The 22,072-nt window shown below is 48.3% G+C and overlaps 1 protein-coding gene and 1 pseudogene across 1 annotated transcript in view; both read right to left on the bottom strand.

The window, feature by feature from the left end:
* Window positions 1-1,925: 1,925 nt before the first annotated feature.
* Window positions 1,926-22,072, bottom strand: part of LOC147703688 (syntaxin-4-like) — a 288,867-nt gene continuing 268,720 nt past the window's right edge. Inside the window, exon 11 of the mRNA XM_086932046.1 lies at window positions 1,926-8,336. The gene's annotated coding sequence lies outside the window, so the exon portion shown is untranslated. The remainder of the gene's footprint in view (window positions 8,337-22,072) is intronic.
* LOC147703689 (ferritin heavy chain B pseudogene) lies at window positions 10,452-11,992 on the bottom strand (annotated as a pseudogene).

Genomic DNA, 22,072 nt, shown 5'->3' on the forward strand with positions numbered 1-22,072 from the left:
AATGCCCTAAAACAGCTATAGTTTAGGAAAGAGTTGAACGTTTAAAACACAAAGAACACAACATCACAATTATTTAAATGTCCACAACCCAGAAATGGCTCTGATCACTCATTGGTTTTATGCTTGGCTTTGACCCTGTCAAGCACCCTGCTGCCTTTGAGCAGGTCCAGACTACAAAAATATAATATACAAACATACTACATGCATTTTGCATACCAAAGCTAAGGCCATCATCTGAATTGCAAAGAGGGAGCGGGATGTCAGCAGCCAAATTGTTTTCCCAAGTGTGTTTATTTTCCCCTCCTTAGCAAGTCCAATGAGGATGAATCTGATCCAAAAGCTCTTCCACCTAGGAGACTCTCTGGCACCTAAGGAGGTGCTGGCAGTTTATTTGTTGAAATATTAAGAAACCTTTTTATTTGCCACTTGGAAATGCTCTGCCAACTTGGAGGGTGCATGAGGTGTCGAAATGGGCTCCAAGAAGAGCACCAGGGATGGAGATATCGGAAGGGTCAAAGGTATAAGCAGCAGCACTTTAACAAGCAAGAGCTTCTTCTGAGGCACCACATAGGCCACAGACTGAGGAGGACCAACGTCTGGTCAGCAAACCCAAATGATCAGGACCAACTTTGTGGCATCCAGAGAATGAGGTCGGCATCAGGGAATAGCGTAGCTTGGTCCCCGAACAGTACACAGAGTTGGAACGTTTGTTGAAGCAAGAACAAGATTTTCCCTTCCATTGGTGTTTTTCGTGGGAGGATCCCTGAGGTTAATCAAGCCTTGTCAGAAGACTTACCCGAAGGAGGGGAGAGGGACTACTGGATAGTCTTTGCCAAAAATAGCTTTGCTTACACTCCCCAACGGCTCTTGGATCGGTTGAAGAGCAACAGTCATAGTTAAAGGGCTGGTAGTCTGATCCTAGGCACCATATTCAAATGTTGAACGGGCCTGAAAAAGCCAGTTTTTTGCAACATTGTCAACAGGGTTTAAAACAAGAGACCTGTTGAGGTCCAGTGATGTAGTCAAATTCACTTAGCAATTTTGTTGGTAACAACTGTGAAGAGCTCCAGGTTTGGTGAGGTGCACAAAAATGGAAACCGATGCCAGTGCACCAGTCAGGAACATATATAAACCGATGACATCACATGCAGGATGGTTGAATCCCAACAGGAGTCGTGGACCACCACTGGAGAGCTATTACTAAGGAAAAGTCACCACATTCAGCCTAAACCCTGACTAATATTCATATGGTGAAGAGTCTGTTGGAAGATCTATCCATAAGAAGTGGGTATTATGAAATTAGGAAGGCCATTCAAATGAAGCCATTCTCAGCTGTCAAGAGCTAATCATGACTACAATCTGTGCAGCACCTAGAGAGAGGGAATCAATAATTTGGGAAGTATCTTAGCAAGTTATAAAAGCAATATTATGAATTACATCTTTTTCAACGTGTAAATCAAAAAGATACTCTATCCCCTTCCACGCTGATGACGAGCTCAGCTCGTCATGAGGTACACCTCTCGTACGCTCATGACGAGCTGAGCTCGTCATGATCCGCGGTATTTACAAAACTTCAGCGCACAACGGGAAAAGCCGCCGCGCGCATGAGGCTATAATGGCACCACCAAATAAAAGGCAAACCTAGGTAAAATATGTGCTTTGAGGGATCCTTGGTGGCCAGTTACCACTTTGAGTTAATGTCTTTGATTTGGAGCAATGTTTGCTTTGATATTGCTGCACTTTGATTTCTAGAGTTCAAGTCAACATTACTTCTAATGAACTACACACAGATATTCAGAGCTTATGTGGCACACACAGGCTTACTTCTTTGTATAATTTGAGGTTTAGGCAATACATATTTTGCTGAGAAAGAGATGAGACTACAGTACTTACTTACTACAGTGCAACAACAACTCGCAGTCATGTTTTGTTTAAAACCATTTTATATACAATAGGTTAATAAAATGAAATTCAACCAAACAAAAGTTTTTAGAGTACATGGTCTGTGGAGGATTGAAAGGGCAGTGTGTAAAACCAGAACTGCACCTGATCCCGGAGGATCAAATGTGCACCTAGGAGGATCTACATAGACACAATGATACTATCTGCAATCCACAATTCAAAGTTGCTCCACACTGGTTGCTGTAAATGATGAACGGCAGTAGATAAGCCTCTCAAGCCTACACAAGTAGTGCAGGAATATAAAAGCAGAGGGCATAAATCAAGCATCCTGGGGTCCATGGCAGCCCTGCTCTCTCAATACAAACGGCAAAATGTAAGGCAGCGCAGCAAGCCCAATCTTTCAAGTGTACATAAATAGGAAGATGGGCGGGGAGTGACTGATGGGATGCCCTCATTTGCAAACCTGTTCGAATGAAGCCTGGCAGGGGAGTATTGCCCACATTGTGACAACATGGAAAGGGGTAACTGGCTATACACCACCTTCATTCTCAAGCATTATAATATACACAGCATTATCATAACACACTTTACAAAATGTTGTGGTTAGGCAAAGCTGACACAGGATGTGTATTCTCAAGTCAGGTACTGAGAGAGGAGCCACATAGCATTAGAGGCTGCCTTTATGGCAGGCCAGCACCCTCATCTACCACTCATCTCACAAACACACTCGCAAGGTGGACGATGTCAAGTAAGAAGTGTTTTGTGGCTCTGTAAGCTGCCATAATCACCTGCAGCACAACAGTAAACAGGCACAGTAATGACAAAAGTTCGGCAAGTGTGTGTTTGTGGACAAAAACATAATAAAGACTGGCAGGTTAATGCACCTTTCATGCTTATTGCTGACACCCTCTGCATCCCTTTATACTTGAGCACCCATGGCTCTCTCAGTTCACCACAAAGAATGAGAGTGCAATATGATCCCTGGGGAAGCCTAGGGCAGTGCGCCAAACATGAATTCACAGGTAGCATTTCCCAGCATACAGTGAAAGGATGACAAAGAAAGTAGAAAAACAAAATACAAGAGAACAGAGGAGGCAGGCAACACAACAAGGCAATGGCATACTCGAAGACCACAGAACAAGTGACACACTTAACATTCATTCCTTTCACACTCTCAAAGGGACACAGTAATGCCAGTTACACTGTAATTAGGAAACCATCCATTGAATAATATTCCAATCAATGACTCGTATGGTGCTCTGCTTGCTCCTTTCCCGCCCTGGGTTTTATGACCACTCCAGGACAGGGTATTACACCCATGTAAGCAAACCTGGCAGTTGGGGAGCTTAGAGAGACATTGGGTTACATTACTGAAACTGTGATGAGCAGAGTACAGAAGTGTTTTCCAGTGTATCTTGCTCCAACATATAACACTGAAACTGATCTGTCCCCAAGATTAGTCTACTGGTGTTTGAGCAGGAAGGTACATCACAGAGCACCAAGTTAGGGCCATCTGTTTCAACCCTAGTTTCTGCAAGACAAGGCAACAAAAATGTAGTGTAAGGCACGACTGATACAATACCATGATTGGAAGGCACAGATTAATGCATGGTAGAGGGTTTTGTGAAACATACGTACATGAGAATTCATCCCTCTTCCTCAAAATTAAACTTCTTGCTAAAGCTGGTTATAGAAAACACATTCGGGTGCCGGAAAAAAGAATCAAAATCCATAAGAATAAAACCTGCAATTTACACTGTTGCCATCTTTCCTTAACCTTAAAAAAGTCTGTTTATTAAAAAAAGTTAACAAGCAATGTTTAGAGATGCTCAACTGTGGGAGGTAGTTTGTGGGAATATGAAACATTACTCAGCTGCACATTAATATGGGTGTAACTTTTAATATTTTCTTAACCTTTAAAATAATTCCTGAAGGACGATCAGATCCCAAATTGTTTTCAATCAAAATCTATTTTTTCTATGAGTTTTTGTTTACAATCCGAGGCTTTACAAATAAAGCAGGGTCTCGGCACTCACATGGCTGAAGCTCAGACATCTACACATTACCCTGGCTAATGCAGTCATCTGTTTTCTAAATTGCAGCAAAGGTTTGGGAGACCAAAATCTCAGCTAGATGCTGTGGCAGCAGAGAGGATCTGCTATGAATACGATGAATAGATCTATCCACTGGAGGGAAATATTAGAAAGTTTTTTCCCTCCGATTATGGGCTCTATAATTCATACCTTAAAGCAGTACCAAGCTGTACTCCATATCTTGATACTGGAAGAGGAACTAAAAGACAAATGATTAGAAAGCAATACTATTGCACAATCTCTCCACGGAGATCTTAAGTAGACTTGTTGCACAAAAGCCTGTTCTGGATTCTGAAGGAAGGCAATAACTGACAAAAGAAGGAAACTGATTTCCCGGTCAAAGAGCCAATGCTTCTCAAACTGACATATTGCCCAACAGGATTACTTCTTCAAAGCAAAATATTAATTTGTTCAGATCAATCCATCAATCCATCAATAAATGGGCCAATTGGCTGTAGCCACACCCACTGCTGAAGATCATTACTGGTCGCAAGAAATGTTCTTGAAACCAAATAATAACTGTAATTTTCAACTTATGTGCATCCAAATAGTAGGACCACCAACTGTTTCTAGGGAAAGTACAAGATATGTCCGCCAGTAGGCAAGAAGAGCAGGTCCATAGGAACACATTTTCCCTGTGACAGAAGGATTATACCGGATAAACAGTAAGCGCTTGATTATGACTTAATTTCTAATTGAAGAACAGGGATCACAGGTTCTAAATACAGTAATTACAGCTATCTTAAATGTGGGGAAAGAACCAGACTGGCACTTCATTGAGCCCCCCCAAGGCAACATTCTTCATAGTAGGGAATGCCACATGTAGACATTTGATGTCTTTATTCATCAAAATAATAAAGTTTATCCTTCAGACAGCAATTAAATTGCTCCATTTTAGCAAGATGAACATGATACATTAAACCAGCCTATTTCTGGCAAGAGTGTGTGTTGTGACATTTTTGTAAGGAAGAGATAAATTATTTTCCATGTAAATTCATAGGCTATTGTGTGTATACTGGTAGAAATAATTTCAGTGAGAAAAGAACACCTAACTGAAAACGGCCATTTCAACTCTTCAATTAAGAGACCACCGACCTATAAAAATATGCATTCTTTATAATCAATAACAGATAACCAAATTCTCATGGCGAACCAGCATCCTCAGCTTTTCCTGTAGGTACTTTTTGTAAATCACCAATTCATAAAGAGGCCCTTCCTTTATGATGGCTTGATCTTTGGTTCCGTGAGGTGCCTGGACCACCTTTTTTTAAAAAAAGATCTTGGCCCTACGAACTTTTTGTAGGGATGGTTTAATAAGTGAGGAGTAAACTGCTGTTCACGTTTTTCTAGACAGGGATATAGTTAAACATTGGGTGCATAGTTGTGGGAAGTAAGGAAATAGCTCACCCAGGCTTCTCCCCTTTATCACAGAGGGTAGAGAAGCACATCAAACCAAGCAAGGAAACTTATGGCCTTTCTTGTTGGTAAGGATAGTGCATGTTCTATGCTGTCTGAAGTACATAACTGTTTTCCTTAATAGTCTGGGGCTGACAGGTAATCTAAAAGCCCCTTGTTTCTGCCAGAATTATGACACCAGCATATTCACTGGTCTACATAATTCATAGCCAGAGCAGGGCAATAGTGTACCGGCAAAGATTTGTTCGGATACAAACTGCTCCTCAAGCACGAGATCCTTAACGTCCATGTTCTTGCTACATAAGGATCGGGTATTGCCCAGGATCCTTAATCCTACCTGAAAGGGATTAGCCATGATGACCAAGAAAGGCCTTAAAGACCAGTGTTCTTAACAATAGTGTGCTGATGGTGTACATCTTCCTCCAAGCCGGAATCATTTTCTTACTGCCTATATCAAAAGGGACTCAAAAGGACAATGAAACCTGGTTGTTGTTGCAAGCAATAAACCATGACATTGTGACTCTGCATGATATCTTACAAAGAGGGCAATTATCTGGGCATTTTTAAATTGCTTTTTCTTCATCAAAGGTAAGGGTGTTAAGCAGATGCTGGAGAGAAAGGGTAGTAGTAGTGGGCGTTTCTAGTGCAGCCGTGACTGGGGTTATAAAAATACTGGTGTTTAGTCAGGAGATGCCAGAGAAATTTAAACTGCCTTAGCAAAGGGTCTCCAAATGATGCAAGGTAGTCAGACTGTACTTGCCTAGATGTTCAAAAGCCCTTTTCTAAGAGGAAAAAAGTAGGTCTTTTCACTCTAGTCCTGGAAAGTCCATACAATTATACTGAAGAAACAGTCCACGAACGTATAGGCAACTCAACAGAACGCCTAACTCGGGTATTACTCAATTTTTCTGATAGTGTCAATTTCTAGGTATGTCGACAAGCATTAATAGCCAAGAGATGAAGAAATAGGTGCTGGGCAGGTTATTTCCTCTGGGCCTTACTACTTAAGATGTTGATCATTGTTATCTCATTAACAAGTAAAACATTCAAATGAGCGCAATCTCATAAGAAGGTGTTTGTTTTCACAATGCTGTAACCGCACTAGCAAAATTAGTGATAGCCTCATCCAAGGAGCACCTGTTTATGAGCTGAGTTCTAACCCATACAGGAGGTTAGGTAAATGTCCACAGCCATAGGCTGAGTACGCTGAACCTTGCCCAAACATTGACTTGAAGCCGTTTCAGTAAAGTGGCATAAAGCAAGCGCTCATGAGAAGTTGAAAATTACAAGGAAAAGGTCTACTGGCGAGCAAGACTACCGTTGCCGCGTTTCTGAGTCTCAGCCTTAAATGAGCTCTCGGTTTAATATGGTATGGTGGTGCAATACATGGAAAAGAAGACCGATTTTTTGTGGGGGGGGGGGGGGGGGGGTTATACATTTCGTTTGAAAAAGAAATTCTGGTTCAACTCGACCTCTGGCCATCATTATAAAGGTTACAAATTCTGAAGATCCAATCTGTGATGGATCAAATGTAGAGAATTGATGTCAAAAGTAAGGAATTAAAAATTGACTCGTAGGAGGCATAAAAGGAGCTCTATGTGAATTAGGACAATAATAAAGGGGATAGAGGTAGCCAATGAATCAGTCCTAACTAAGAGGTCTAAAAGGAGCATCATTCAAAAGTATTCTTCTCTATTTGTTTTGGGAATAGTGGTTGCTTAAAACCTAACTGCCAGAATTAAAGTGAGGAGGAGTTGACAAGGACAAAGACTGAGAAATATGAAAAAAGAGTGAAAGACTAAAGTAGAAAAAGCTGTAAAAAAAACACTAAGAGTAACATCTCAAATCACACAAAAAAAGAAATTCCCCTTCCCTTAACCCCCATCACTCACTGCCCTCAATTTCAGGCACAGAGATACCTTTTATTGCCATCATGTTGATCAGGAATGGTCGTGGTGAGGTTTTAAGAAAACTGCCCGTCAGACTCCAAAGGGCAGTTGCCTTCTCGGTGGGCTAATTCCATGGTCAGCTATAGGGATATAGAACAGCTCAATTCAGCACAGGCTTCTATAGACACCTGCATGAGCAGTATGCGTTTCGCTGGGCCATGTAGAGAATACAGGAAGACATACTAAAGACGCATGGTTGGGAGGAACGCAAACTGGAGGAACAATAAAGAATCTTTACTTCCTTGAGTCGCTTATCTTAGCAACAATAGTATAAACTGGGGTGCAGCATTACAGACTTCTAAGGATCTCGACTTCCAAAATATGTTACAATCAGTGCTCGGCACACCGCCTTTACACCTGCAGTATCCAGATCGGTTTAAAAGTGAGTTTGGCATTGGCATTCGGGCGGCCAAGGAGGGGTAATATGCTTTCATTCTAAAACATGCTGAACAGGGATTTGTATTGTCAATGGGCCCAGTGCCTCTAAAGCATGAGAAGTCTGTTGAGAATGGTGAATGAATGCTTTATAAGAACATTTCAAGAAATATAGTGTCCTTTTGGAGGAGAGGGCTTGGGTTAGGTTTACACACGTGCACACAGAAACAATCCCCCATTGTGAGGTCTGATTCAGTAAGCAGCAACAACTAAAAAGAAAAAAAAAACAATAGTGCCACAAATTGTCCAAAGCACCTAACGCTGGTAGCTGCACTGTCCAACTGTTTGAGATGTGAGAAATTTGGGATTCCATCAGTGAGGCAAGTGTTGGGCAGCTTACTGAAAGAAGAAAGTGGTGTTAGAGGGGGGCCATCACACGATCGACCCTCTGCCCCACAACACCAGTCTTTTGCAGCTTTGAATGAGTCCTCTCCCGACTGTTCACTCAAATGTTGTGGTTTGTGGTCTTTGGCAGTCTCACTTGCCACAGATTAATAAGAGATCCCTGTAACGCATGGAAGCCCGGTTGACGCCATCATAGCTGAAAGAGAAAAGATATCCTAAATACCAGGTTCAACAAGCACAGGAAAAACCAATAACATTTGTCCACAGTATCTGCTTACTTCTATTAAGCATAATAAACACTTTACTTTACCTTTTAATCAACAGTAAACTTACATTCCTTCACTACATCCTCTCATACAGGAGACAAGAGAAAAGCACTACCACCTTCTACAGGCAACAAAGCCATAACACATCATCTACTATAGACCCCAAAACATTAGGAAGATGTTATTTTATAGCATGTAGAATGGGTGGGGCGTATAACCCGTCAGTCATACCAAAGCGTTAACAGTAACCAATGCAACTTCACTCATTAATGTATGTGGTCTTGTAAAGCGCACTGCTGCCCTGAGGCGTCGTGGCGCTGTAGACCGCTGGGGAACCCGTCCTGGTTATCCCTGTGAGATGGTCCCTACTGGGTATCTCCAAGGTGAAACCAGGCATCCCCGGCAAATGTGGGGGGCCGATGTAGAGATGAGGCAAGCTAATGCCCAGAGTTGCCGAGTGTGATCCCTGGTTAGAGTAGGCACCGAGGCGACAATTATCGAGTCCGCTGACCCTGGTCCACGACCCTGCTGCGTCAGGAATTGAACCCTGGTCCCGGGCCGTTCTCTGCTTCCGGGTCTGCCGCCTCTAACCAGTGAGCTACACCACTCCACAGTCCACTTAACAGTCTCAGAAAAGAAAAGCTGAGCAAAATTTGCCTGCCAGGTAGAGCTCGAAAACTGAAATCAGATGCTTCTGTTCTCAGTCAGAGGGGAGAATAGCCTGGCAGATCTGGCTGGATGGTTCCTACTGGAGCAGCAACAAAGGACATCTGCATCTTCTCTGGGGCAGGACAGTGGGCAAAAATATGTTTCAGTAATTACTAGTGGCTGAGGTCAATGGAAGTATTTTGCCAATCATTTTTTTTTCTTTTAAGTTGGGAACAAGGACCGGAAAGTTACACAAATATAGCTACAGTAGGCCCACTAACCAAATTAGACAAACTTACCTGCTTATATCTAAAAGCAACTAACTAGAGAAATGTAATGAAATCTGCTCTGTTAGAATGGATTATATGGAAATGCAATATGTAGTTCTTTTTAGGGTCCCCGGTGTTCTGCTCCTCAAAAGCCAGTCACCTTTTTTCTTCAAATTAATAGTAATGAGTAGGGGGGATGCGCTATAACAGCCAAACTGACCACTGTGAATCCTGCGGACTTACAACTTCTCCAAGATAAAGGCCATCTGCTTAAAGCTGTTAGAAGGCAGGATACAAGGTGGCAATATAACATGTGCACTGACAGGATGGAAAATGCAGATAGTAGTAAAAAAGACACTAGGCTCTTAGGAAGGAGTCATGATGCCCAAGCTTTCATTGTACCTAAACACTGCTGCTAACAAACCTGAAGTGACACTAACACTAATGAAACCATGGCTTTTCTTTTTGCTAGCTTGGCTAAACTCAAAGAACAAGTTACTTGCCTTTAGTGTTGCTCTTTCAGATAGAAACTCGATTTAAATATCTAAGCACAGATTCCCCATATTTAGAATATCCCCTGAAACCAGACAGAATCTAGAGAACTTTACTACAATGTCCAGTACGCACATACGTAGCCCTGTGTGACTCCTTACCGCCCAGGAAGTGATGAAGTGGAGCTGCATTTAAGCACCACCCCTGCCCAGCCATCAGTTCCTTAATTTTTCTCCTTCCACGCCCTCAGAAAAAAAGCATTACAAACAAACTGCAGGCGACAGTTTGCCAAAATAAAATTTGAAATTATGATGATGTTCAGGAGTCCATTTCGCAGAGCTGGGAGGGGAGAGGGAAGTGGGTAATCTGCAGTAGGATACAGTCTCCACCAGAATGAGAGATACCAAAGGTAAGTAACTTGTTCTCCTGATGGGTACTTGTTTATTTTTTGTTTTGATGCTGAAAACCTTTATTGCTCGGAAACATGCCGACAAGCACAGCAGCCACTGCTAGAAGCCTGGATACATATACAAGAACAACACTTCACACACACCTTTTGATTGAGTCACAGCAGTGTAAATGATGTAACAGAGAGGCTTCGTTTCGGTGTGTGTAGCGGCAGGCATTGCCTGAAGCTTAGCTGCTCTCCCCCAGGGTATGCTTGTCAAACAGGTACTCGCCCATGCCGTTCTGGGGTACGCCCAGGCGCTTCAGGTTGGTGATGTAATCTTCAAGTTCTTTGATGGACTTCACCTGTTCTTCCAGGTACTCAGACTCCAGTAAGTCACAGAGGTGGGGTCCACGTTGTCAGATGTCAGCTTGTGTAGTTCCAGCAGGTCCTGGTTGACTGTCTTCTCTAGCTGCAGGGCAGCCTGCATGGTTACCAGGGTGTTGCTCCACTCATCACACTATGGTTTCTTGACATCCTGCAGCACCACGCGCCCACCGCACTTGTTCTGGTACTTCATGAACTGCTCTACGTGCTCGAGCTCCGCGTGGCTGTGCTCCTTGAAGTACTTGGCCACGTGGGTCAAGGTCACGTCGTCCCGGTCAAAGTAGCAGGACATGGATAGGTAGACTGTGGGCGGGTGGGGGGAGCAGACCGGAATAACAAGCGTGGAGGCCGTATGTAGTGGGCTATCTCGTAGCCGGTGTTTATTATTGTACAGTGTTTCAAGGGTAGGGTACAAGGGAAAAGAGAGTTCCAAAGGATTGCAGGTTCCGGGTCCGAGGTGAGGAGTCTTCCTGTGTTGAACTTCCAGGGACAGCTGTTGGTCTTGACTGTAGTCGGGGCTGATCCTTGAGGTAGCAATAGGCTCAGCTCCCGGACGGTGGTTCCTCGGAGGGGGGAAAAGGAGAGAGAAAATAGGGCCGTTAGCTCTGTCGGTGGAACCGAAGGTAAGATCCTGTTCCTTCACCGGAGTGTTGGGGCTAGAACGAATGTGAGGAAAGGGAGGGGAAGGGAAGAGAGGAGAAGAGATAGCGCGGACGGGGAGTAGGGTGACTTGTGTCAGGACGTGTGGGAGGTTTTTATCTACAGTCGTGATTGTGCCACTCTCACACGTATATACACTCTATTCACAGTGCACGGTGAAACGTGAAGAGGGGACTCTATTGTACAAGGGGGTATTTACAGCCTACTTATTGACAGACACTCGTACCGCCTACTATCTACACACACACGGAACTGGTACTCACTTGGCCCGCCGCAACTCCGTCCTTGAGTTGCGGCCGCTCTCCAGCGTCCTCCTCTGGACTCCACCAGTCCTCCGTCCAGACCTCGTCTCCTGGTTCGGGATCGTCTCTCTTCTCCGGGGGTTCTTCGCATGCCGTCTCCTGCCACGAGTCTTCCTGCTTGAACGCTATGTTGTTGGTTCTTCTGGCTTTTCTGTGGTCCGCCTCCGGAAAGGGGGAGGGACTTCCGGGGTCGCGGGGATGCACTTCCGCTGTGTCCCGCGTTGGTACTGGTTCCTGCAGGGAAAGAGAAAGGGGTGGAGTCCTGTTTGTTTTGGTAGTCCGGGCAACAGGGAATGGTGGTGGTGATCGGGAGGGGCGACGTGATATCCGCGCTGACGGTGCTGTGGTCCCATCACATCGACGTAGGAGGTGTACAGCTCGGTGATCATGCGGTTGATGGCCGCCTTGCGGTTGTAGTTCTGGTGCACCTGTGACTCCATGGCGTTGCTGGTGGTGTAGTTGTTGGCAGTAGTTGTAGATGGATAAAGTTTTCAGGAGAACGCTGGACTCGGAGCAGAGTTCCGTTTAAAAACCGTTGAAGCAACAACACAACTTAGAACTGATGGATAATTCTAACCAGATTCTTCACCTTAAGAACAGAAACCACAACAGAATCTTCCAAAAGTGGAGAGTCAGAGGAGTGGACCCGGAACAGGAAATCTTACAGAAGTGAGCAGGCAAAAGGACACACTAATCAAACCGGGCTGTCAAGGCAAAAGCAATGTATGTACAGACAATGATGTTTCATTTTAGCCTGCCAGATGTCAGGAATCAGTACCCCTGTACACCCCTCCCCCTCTTTGCCAATGCAGGCGTAGCGGCATCGCCCATGGTGGAATGATCCTACAGGCCTTTAGGGGGTTGCTTCCTTAACAGCAAATAGAGATTTTGATGTAGTGGCTTGTCCATTTTCATAGGGCCCTTTACAGCAACGCCTTCCATTTCTTTGCACCAGAATATCACACAAAGATTTGGTCATCTAATCAATGTTATTTTATTGAATTGATGTAGAAACACAAAGGCGTTTTAGGGTCGAGCTGAAGGAGCCAATCTTCCAAGCTCAAAGGGAAAGGTGGCACACAAAAAATTGGCAGACTATATCCGATGTGAAAAGGTGTCACAAGTTGAGTATGATGCTGCGGTGGTAGAAAGGCCTTGAACGCCACTGCGTCTAGAACAGTACCATTGACAGAAATCCTTTGCATAAGGACCCGGTGGGACTTTGGCTCATTGATGGAAAGCCCCAGAGATATCAACAGTTTGTGTGTTATTCAGAGGTGGTCTACAACGTCTGCTGCAAGGGGAATGCAGAAAATATGAAGTGTTTCAACTACACTGTGAATCGCAGATAGCACCTGTGGGACTCAGGATGGGTATATGAAAATACAGGTCCTGCAAGTTCAGAGGTGCCATCCAGCTTCCTAGATCCAAAGAAGAAGAATCTGAGACAACGTAGGAATTTGAATTTTTCCTTTCACAGAAAGGCTTTCAGCGGGATGAGATTCCATCCATGCTTCAGTACGAATAAGTAGCACAAATAGCACTCTTGGTCAGCAGAAGGTTGATGTCTTTGCAGCAAGATGGTGGAATGGAGTAGTGACAGTCCCTCCGACATGGGTGGAAAATGGGGTGTGGAGGAAATGAAAGGCAGGGAGTAGGCCCGTTAAATAATTTGCAAGTCGTCTTTCAGACATGACAGACCTCCAGCTAGGTAGTAAGTCTATGCTGCATTCAACCAGCTGAGTATGGGCCTTTGAAGGCAAGTTAAAATGGCTTGGCTACCGGCACAGGAAGGGAGGAAAAGTTAGAGGACAGCTGTTGCTACGTGGCAATCTCACTAGTCCGCCTCCATGACGTCTGCCCAAAAAAGACTGGGCCTGTCATTACTGCACAGGTTGGTAAGGCTAGTGTAGTCTATAAGCTAGACCCCTGAAATACCAATAACCGCCCAGTAAAGTTGGTACAAATGCTTGGCATTCCGGTCAAAGATCAAAGCCAATCAAAGATCATTCGACTGGCTGTGACGTGTTTGGGTAATATCTGCTCAGGGCTGCTTCCTCTCTGTACCCCTCCCCCTGTCACTCTCCCAGCTGCTTTTCATTTCATGAGAACCCAGTCTCAGTCGCCTGCGCCAAGGGTTCACTTGGCCGTCAGCTATGCAACCTGATGCACAAGTTACTTACCTTGGGTAACAATATATCTGTAAGAAACAGTAGTTAGTATTAGATTCCTTACCTTAGAATATCCCCAGGCGTCAGACTGGATCCGGAAAATTTTGCATAGCAGTACCCCTGTGCGTCGGTAGGCGTCTGCAGCTCCACGTCCGTCGTCGGGATGACGTCGTCAGAGTACTTAGATGCTGCCCTCGCGCGCGGACGTCAGTTCTTATACATAGCTTTTCCGCGCCAGAAACGCAGAGCCATGATAAAAACAATCACTGGTGCCATGAAACTAGGGCCCTGAAAGGGGATGACCTTAACCCTAGATATCGTATCGCAGAATGGGGAGGATGGGTGGGGCGGTAAGGAATCTAATACCAACTACTGTTTCTTACAGATATATCGTTACCGAAGGTAAGTAACTTGTGCATCTGAAAGAAACAGGTTAGTATTAGATTCCTTACCTTAGAAGAGATACCCCAGCAATACCAACACCGGTGGTGGGTCTGCGAACCAATGATCACACCAGAAAGTCCAGGAGAACGGATCGGCCGAAAAAGCCTTCTCTCCAGACTTGGCTGTCCAGGCAGTAGTGTCTTGCAAACGTGTGCAGCGAGGCCCACGTAGCTGCCTGACAGATGTCCTGCAAGGGGACTCCCCACAAAGAGTTGGTCATCCACCCGGAACTGGCGTGTGCGATCCAAATAGAATGAGAGCGCACGTTTTGGGTCCAGACCGTGGAGCCTCTCTTACTCTTTCGAGGGATGCGGAGGCGGAAAGAAGGTGGGCAAGGTGATGGACTGCCCGATGTGGAAGGCTGTAACTACCTTGGGCAGGAAAGAGGGTCGCGTCCGCAACACAACTTTGTCCGGATGGACAGAAAGGAAAGGAGGTTTAGAGGAAAGAGCTTGGAGCTCACTCACCCTCCTGGCAGAGGTGATGGCAACTAGGAATGCAGTCTTGAGAGTAAGGAGACGAAGAGGACAGTTATGAAGTGGCTTGAAAGGAGCGTACATCAGATAAGTCGGAACAAGGTTCAAGTCCCACTGAGGCATCACGAAAGGAACAGGAGGAAACATATGAGTGATGCCCTTCAAAAAACTATTTACAACTGGGGACTTGAACAAAGAGGGCTGATCAGGGAGCCTTAAGAATGCGGAAATAGCAGAGAGGTAGCCCTTGATAGTGCCGAGAGCAGAGCCCTGCTGGGCAAGAGAAAGAAGAAAGAGGAGAACCTCCGAAAGAGGGGCAGAAAGGGGATCCACAGCCTTTGCTGTGCACCATGCCACAAATTTGTTCCATCTGCAGGCGTATACCGATTTTGTGGAGGGACGCCTGACTGCCAGAATCACATTACAGACTTCAGGAGGCAAGTCAAATGGCCTCAACTGCCGCTGCTCAATATCCACGCATTTAAGTGGAGACTGGACAGGTTCGGGTGGAGGACCGTCCCCTGCTGCTGCGACAGAAGGTCCTCCTGAAGAGGCAGACGAATCGTGGGATCGACAGACATGCTGAGTAGCTCGGGATACCAGTATCGTCGTGCCCAGTCCGGAGCCACAAGGATAACTTGGGCCCGGTCGCGTCTGATCTTCTTCAGCACTCTAGGCAGAAGTGGTATAGGCGGAAAGGCGTACAACAGACCGCAGCTCCACTCGCGACAAAAAAAGCGTCTCCGAGCGAGTGCCGCCTTGGAAATTCCAACGCGCAGAACTGATGACATTGCGTTCTCTTCTGTGGCGAATAGATCCAACCAAGGCTCTCCCCACTGCTGAAAGAGGCCTTGCGCCACGTCAGAGTTCAGACGCCATTCGTGATCCATCATGCACAGACGGGTGAGTTCGTCGGCCCTGGCGTTCAAGAAACCTGCCAGGTGTTGAACCACCAGGGTCACGCCCTGATGTTCCAGCCACTGCCAGAGGCGCAGAGCCTCCTGGCATAGGGTCCACGACCCCACCCCGCTTTGTTTGTTGCAGTACCACATGACGGTGGTATTGTACATAAACACCTGCACTACACTCCCCCGGACAGAAGGGAGGAATTCCTTCAGCGCAAGCCGGATCGCCCACAGCTCCAGAAGGTTGATGTGGAGCCGGGACTCCACCGGAGACCAGAGTCCTCTGATCTCCGCCTCTCCCATGTGGTCCCCCCAGCCCTGGAAGGACGCTTCACAACTATGTGCTCCAGTTGGGGTAGGGAGAGGGATCTGCCGCTGACCCAATCGCGGTCCGTGAGCCACCACTGCAACGGTCTTGCAGTGCCCTCCGAGATCAAGACATGGTCAGACAAGTTGCCCTGATGCTGGGCCCACTGAAACTTCAGGTCCCACTGCAGAGCCCCCATCCGCCACCTGGCGTGATGCACCAGAAGGATGCAGGGGGCCATCAGCCCGAGAAGCCGCAACGTCAACCTGACCGAGACCCTGGATAACGACTGAAAGATCGGAATCAGAGCCTGAATATCCCGAACCCGCTGTTCGGGAGGATAAACCCGAAACTGCACCGAGTCTAGAACCGCTCCGATAAAGAGGAGCTTCTGAGAGGGACACAGGTGTGACTTCGGCTTATTGATGGAGAACCCCAGTAGTGGCAGGAGGTCGGCCATAGTCTGGAGGTGGCTGACTACTGTCTGGGGCGAGCCCGCCTTCAACAACCAGTCGTCGAGGTAGGGGAAGACTGAAACCCCTAACCTGCGCAGATGGGCTGCGACCACCGCCATCACCTATGTGAACACCCGTGGGGCGCTGGTAAGGCCGAAGGGGAGCACGATTAACTGAAAGTGCTCGTCGCCTACCGTGAACCGCAGGTAACGCCGGTGGGCCGGCAGGACGGGGATGTGAAAATATGCATCCTGCAAGTCCAACGTTACCATCCAGTCTTGCGGGTCGAGAGCAGCCAAGACCTGAGCCAAAGTCAACATCTTGAATTTCTCCTTCCGGAGGAAGCCGTTGACGCACCCGAGATCCAAGATAGGACGTAGGCCACCTTTGTCCTTCTTGGGCACCAGAAAGTAGTGGGAATAGCAACCACGTCCTACTTCTGGCCCAGGAACGCGCTCGATGGCCCCCTTGGCCAAGAGGGCCGTAACTTCCTCCTGCAGAAGTGTCAAGTGGTCCCCCGACACACGGTGGTTCTGCGGTGGCATGGCTGGGGGAGTGGTCTCGAAGGGGAGGGAGTAGCCTTATCGGACGAGCTGCAGCACCCACCTGTCCGATGTTATCGTGCGCCAGTGGGAGAGGTGATGGCGAACCCTGCCACCCACCGGCGTCACATGGGCCTGAAAGCACGGACTAGGAGGATTTAGTGGCGGATGCTGCGGGGGGAGGTGTGGTCTGACCTCGCCGCTGTCCCCGACCGCCACCCCGGCGGTTTCCACGGCCGCCACCGCGTTGATAAGTCTGTTGCGGCACGTGGCTGGCAGCACGTGTGGGACAGCCCCTTCCTTGGCCACGAAAGGAGCGAAACGAACCCGTTTGCTGGCGCTGGGTCGAGAGACCCAAGGACTTGGCCGTGACTCTGGAGTCCTTGAAGCGCTCCAGCGCGTGGTCCGCTTTGTCGCCGAACAGGCGACTGCCATCAAACGGCATGTCCATCAATGCATTCTGGACATCTGCTGAGAAGTTGGCGGATCCCAGCCAGGCGTGGCGACGAATCGCCACCATCGTGGACATCGCTCTGCCCAGTGAGTCGGTCGTATCAAGACCACACCTGATGGAGTATCTTGCTGCGTCTCGGCCTTCAATCATAGCCTTGCCGAGCTTAGCCCGTACCTCCGGCGGGCATTCAGGCAGCAGGTCCGCGACCGTATCCCACAGAGAGTGGGTGTAGCGGCCCAAGAGGCACGTGGTGTTGCAAGACCGCAGTCCCAGACTTAAGGACGAAAAGACCTTTTTGCCATATTGGTCGTACCTCTTAGATTCCCTGTCGGGCGGGGCCGACGGGAATGCGGTTTGGGAAGTGGAGGCCTGGATCACCAGACTCTCAGGGGTGGGATGGGTGGACAGAAACTTGGGGTCGTCCGAACACGGACGGTGGCGTCTGGCCACGTTCCTGTCAACAGGCGAACCTGAAGCGGGCCTGGACCACGTGCCCAAAAGAACATCAGTTAAGGCCTCGTTGAACGGCAGCAGTGGCTCCTGTGGGCATGACTGCGGTTTGAGGACCTCAGGGAGGATGTTAGTCCTCACGGCCGCGACGGGGAGCACAAGGTTTAGGGCCTTGGCAGCCCTCATCAACACCACTGAATAAGCTGCCCCCTCCTCCGAAGCCACGGTAGGAGGCGAGACAAAGCCAGGTTTGGGGGAGTCGTCCAGACCACTGGCGTCACCCAAGTCACCCGTCCAGTCCACGTCGTACTGACACTCGCGTGTCAGAGGGTCCTCAGACCCCTCCCACTCCTCTCCGTAATCTACATCTTCCCCATATTCGGAGTCAACAATGTAGACCGGCTCCTCGGAGTTCACAGGCCCCATCGGCGTCGAGTCCGGCGTTGGACGATGTTGGTCCGACTCCGCGTCCGGCGTCGGAGAGGGAATGGGGGCGGCGCCACCCGGAGCTGGCGCCGGGGCGGCGGCAGGGGTTGTCCCGATGGAATCGGCGCCGGAGAGGCCGGTTGACCAGCCGGCGTCGACCCCGAGGGCCCCTGCGGCGCCGGGGTCGGAGCCGTCGGCGGCGCCGGGGCCGGAGCACCCGACGGGGTCGAGGCAGGAGCACCCGAACCGCTAGGGCCCCCGGACGGGATCACAGGGCCCGAAGGCGCCGCGGAACCCGCCGGAGGAGACAGAGGCATTCCTCGTGGCCATGAGGGCTCTATCTCCTCTGGCGACGCGCCTTGCCCAGGGACCGCAGGGTATGGAGCAGGCCGCGTCGGTGACTCACGCGGAGCCGCGGGGGTGGGGCCACCCGACCCCCCCCCCGGCCGCATCGCGCGAGCGTCGGGGGGAGTCGGAGGTACGATGACGACGCCCCGACTTCTTGTGCTTCCTACCTGAGGAACCAGATGAATGGTGACGACTCCCGGAGCGCTCGTGACGGCTCCGCGACCGCTCCCTCGATCGCTCCCTTGACCTCCGGCCAGACCGGGACCGCTCTCGACGCGGGGCCGACACCCGGAGCTCTAGCAGCTTGCGGGACCGCTCCCGCCTAGCCTTATTCGTCAAGGCCCGGCAATCGACGCAGGCGTCCACGTCGTGGTCGGGGCCCAGGCACCGGAGGCAGAGTCGGTGATGGTCTGTGACCGACGTCGTACGGTCACAGTCGTCACAGTTCTTAAAACCGGGCATCCTACCCGCACCGTAGAAGAGTTAAAAAATGATCAAAGATCAAAAACTTGGTCAAAAGACCGGAGTACTGCACTTCTCGGATCTGCGCTAACTGGCGCGGAAAAAAGAAGAACTGACGTCAGCGCGCGGAGGCGGCGCCGAGACGCCCAAGGGTAATTGTTCGCGCTCTACAAATGGCATTAATAAATAAATAAATACTCCAGCGACATCAGCACGGCGCATGACGCCGACGACGGACGCGGAGCCGCAGGGGACGCCTGCAGACGACGCCTACCGACGCGCAGGTGTACTGCTACGCAAAAGTTTCCGGATCCAGACTGACGCCTGGGGATATTCTAAGGTAAGGAATCTAATACTAACCTGTTTCTTTCAGATCTCTATACCACTGTCCCCTCTCCAACTGAACTCTATACTGAGCCAGACTTACTCCCCACTGGTCCTCCTAAACCAGCAAAAATGCTACACCACAAACCGAAGAACCTCCTCTATACCTGTCCCCCTGCCCCACAATATGGACACGTGTTGCCATGCTTCTCTGGAACTGGGCCTGAACTAGATCTCACAGAGTCTTCGACTACTCAAAGTTGAATTCCAAAGCCTCACCTCAGAGCTGTTGATCAATCAGTGGCCCAACAGGTCTCTGATGAATTATAGTCATAACCACTCCCAATCCACTAACCTCTGCTCTTGGCCGCCTTCTCACCTCTCCTCCCCAGATATGGAGAACCATTCTCTCCCCTAACTCACTCACCCAGCCCAATAGACTGACCGTTCAACCAACTGACACTGACCTCCAAATCCTCCTCCTTACTTATAACTACTCTATCACCGCCAACTCTGAGCCTACTGGCCAAATACACACTATTCCTGCTAATCCACACAGAGAACCCAATCACAATGCTAGATCCGTAAATAAAGATAATCTCAGACATATTACCATTACCCGGACACCCCCAGCTGACTCCAACACTCACCTTATACGGATGCTTCTCAACTGCAGATCGGTTGTTAGACGCGACAGATATCTCTGACCTCATCCTTTCACATGAGCTTGACCTCGCCATCCTTACATAAACTTTGCAAAATGATTCCTCCACCAAACTTACTAGCCCCCCTTCTTACGACATTAGACTAGATAGAGCTAACAGACCTGGTGGTGGGATCACTAGCATCTACCGCAAAAATCTGCTAGCAAAACAATCACAAACCGTTGCCCTATCCTGTGAATAGTTGTACATTGACATTGCAAGTAATAACAGACACATATGCAAACTTTATGCGATCTATCATAGACCAGGAGACAATCTACCAATCATTGAGCAAATCATGGAAGCCATCACCCAACGTTGGTCATAAAGTTACCCAGATCTTCCTTGGAGACTTTAACCTACACTGGAATGACCTGAATGACTCCGCAGTGAACACCTTCAAAACATTTCTTGCCAACATTGACCTGTTCCAATTCTGTGACAGGCCTACACACATGGGTGCAATCTTAGACTTTATCATTGCGAAGGTGGATAACATCCAACAATAATCTATCGTCTCTTGTGACTGGACAGATCACCATCATCTGCATCACTAATGCAGTGAGCACAAGAAAGGCTCAACTAAAGAAACCCAAATCATGGAAAACAAGCATTTGGAACATACACCTGAAAGATCCGACTACCTCACATCACCCTGCCTCTCCACTCCCCCAGGCAGATATGACAGATGCCCAAGCCCTTACAGATCACAACAATACCTCCATCCTGAACATCCTCGACTATTGCACCCTTTCAACTAAAATGAATATCCACCAAAGTCTCGAAACCAAGGTTCAATGATAGTCTAAACAGAGAAAGCCACATGCTAAGACTATCAAAAACGAGCCTGGAGACTCTCTAAATCCATGGAATATCTACAATACTTAAGAGCGGTGAGGAATACTGTAAGAAAGTGCCCCTTTTTGCATGGTTGCCCCCACTGATTGCCAAACTGTTTATGTATTTTGATTGAGTGTGCCCCTGGGTTCCTGCCAACCAGGTACCCAGGGCCTATGCTCTTTCCCTAAACATTACTGTTGCAAAACCCAATTGGCAACTCTCTGGTCACATGGAAAGTCCCTTGTAAAAGGTACCAGATACCAAGGGCACTGTTACCAGGGAAGACCTCTAAGTGCTTCAGCACCTATTGTGCCACCCTTAGAGGCCCTGTACCTTTCACTCACACACACACACACACACACACCCACACACGCGCACACACACGCACTGCTATTGCAGGCTGTTTGTTTAGGACAAAGTGAAGCTTAGACATGGCACACATCCCTGTGTGCCGTGCCTACAATCCACTGCGCTGGCATAGGTAAGCCACCCCTCTAGCTGGGTGCACTATACCAGTGGTGAGGATACAAGTGCGTGAGCCCTGTACCTCTAGTGTGTCTAAGTCAATTCTTAGACATTGTAGGTGCAGTAATGTCATAAAGAGTATATGGTGCTGGGAGTTTGTCTTTACAAACTCCACAGCACCATAATGGCCTTACTGAAAACTGGGAAGTTTGCTATCAAACTTCTGAGCACATTAAACCCACACTGATGTCAGTGTGGGATTTAATGAAAAATGCATTCAGAGGGCTTCTTAGAGATGCCTTCTGAAAAACGAACTAAGTCTAGTGTCCTGGCTGGGTGGCTGCTCACCAGCTGCCACTACCAGACATCTTTCTGGACCCCTGAGTCGAGAGCCTGCAGCTCTCAAGGTCCTGAAACAATGCACATCCTGGGACGAGGTTCCAAGCCTCCTCCCCCAGGATGGGAAGGGTCAACAAAGGGGAAGCTTCAAAGGCTTGCCGCCTTTGTGAGGTGCCCCAACCATTTGCTGCTCCCTGCAACTGGCTCCCACCGGTTCTGACCCCAACTTTGGGCGGGAGAATCGGCGGGAAAACCAAGTTAGGAGGAGAGGTATGCCCACCTTTGCCAACTCCACCCCTCAGGTGGGGAAGGTGTAGTGAAGAACAAATCTCAGTCCCCGCCCTCTTGAAGATGGGGGGGGACCCAGCTAACCAGAGTGAGGCTTATGTCCCCTTCCCGCTGGAGTGT

The sequence above is a fragment of the Lissotriton vulgaris genome, chromosome 7 (assembly GCF_964263255.1).
Source record: "Lissotriton vulgaris chromosome 7, aLisVul1.2, whole genome shotgun sequence".
Lineage (NCBI taxonomy): Eukaryota > Metazoa > Chordata > Amphibia > Caudata > Salamandridae > Lissotriton > Lissotriton vulgaris.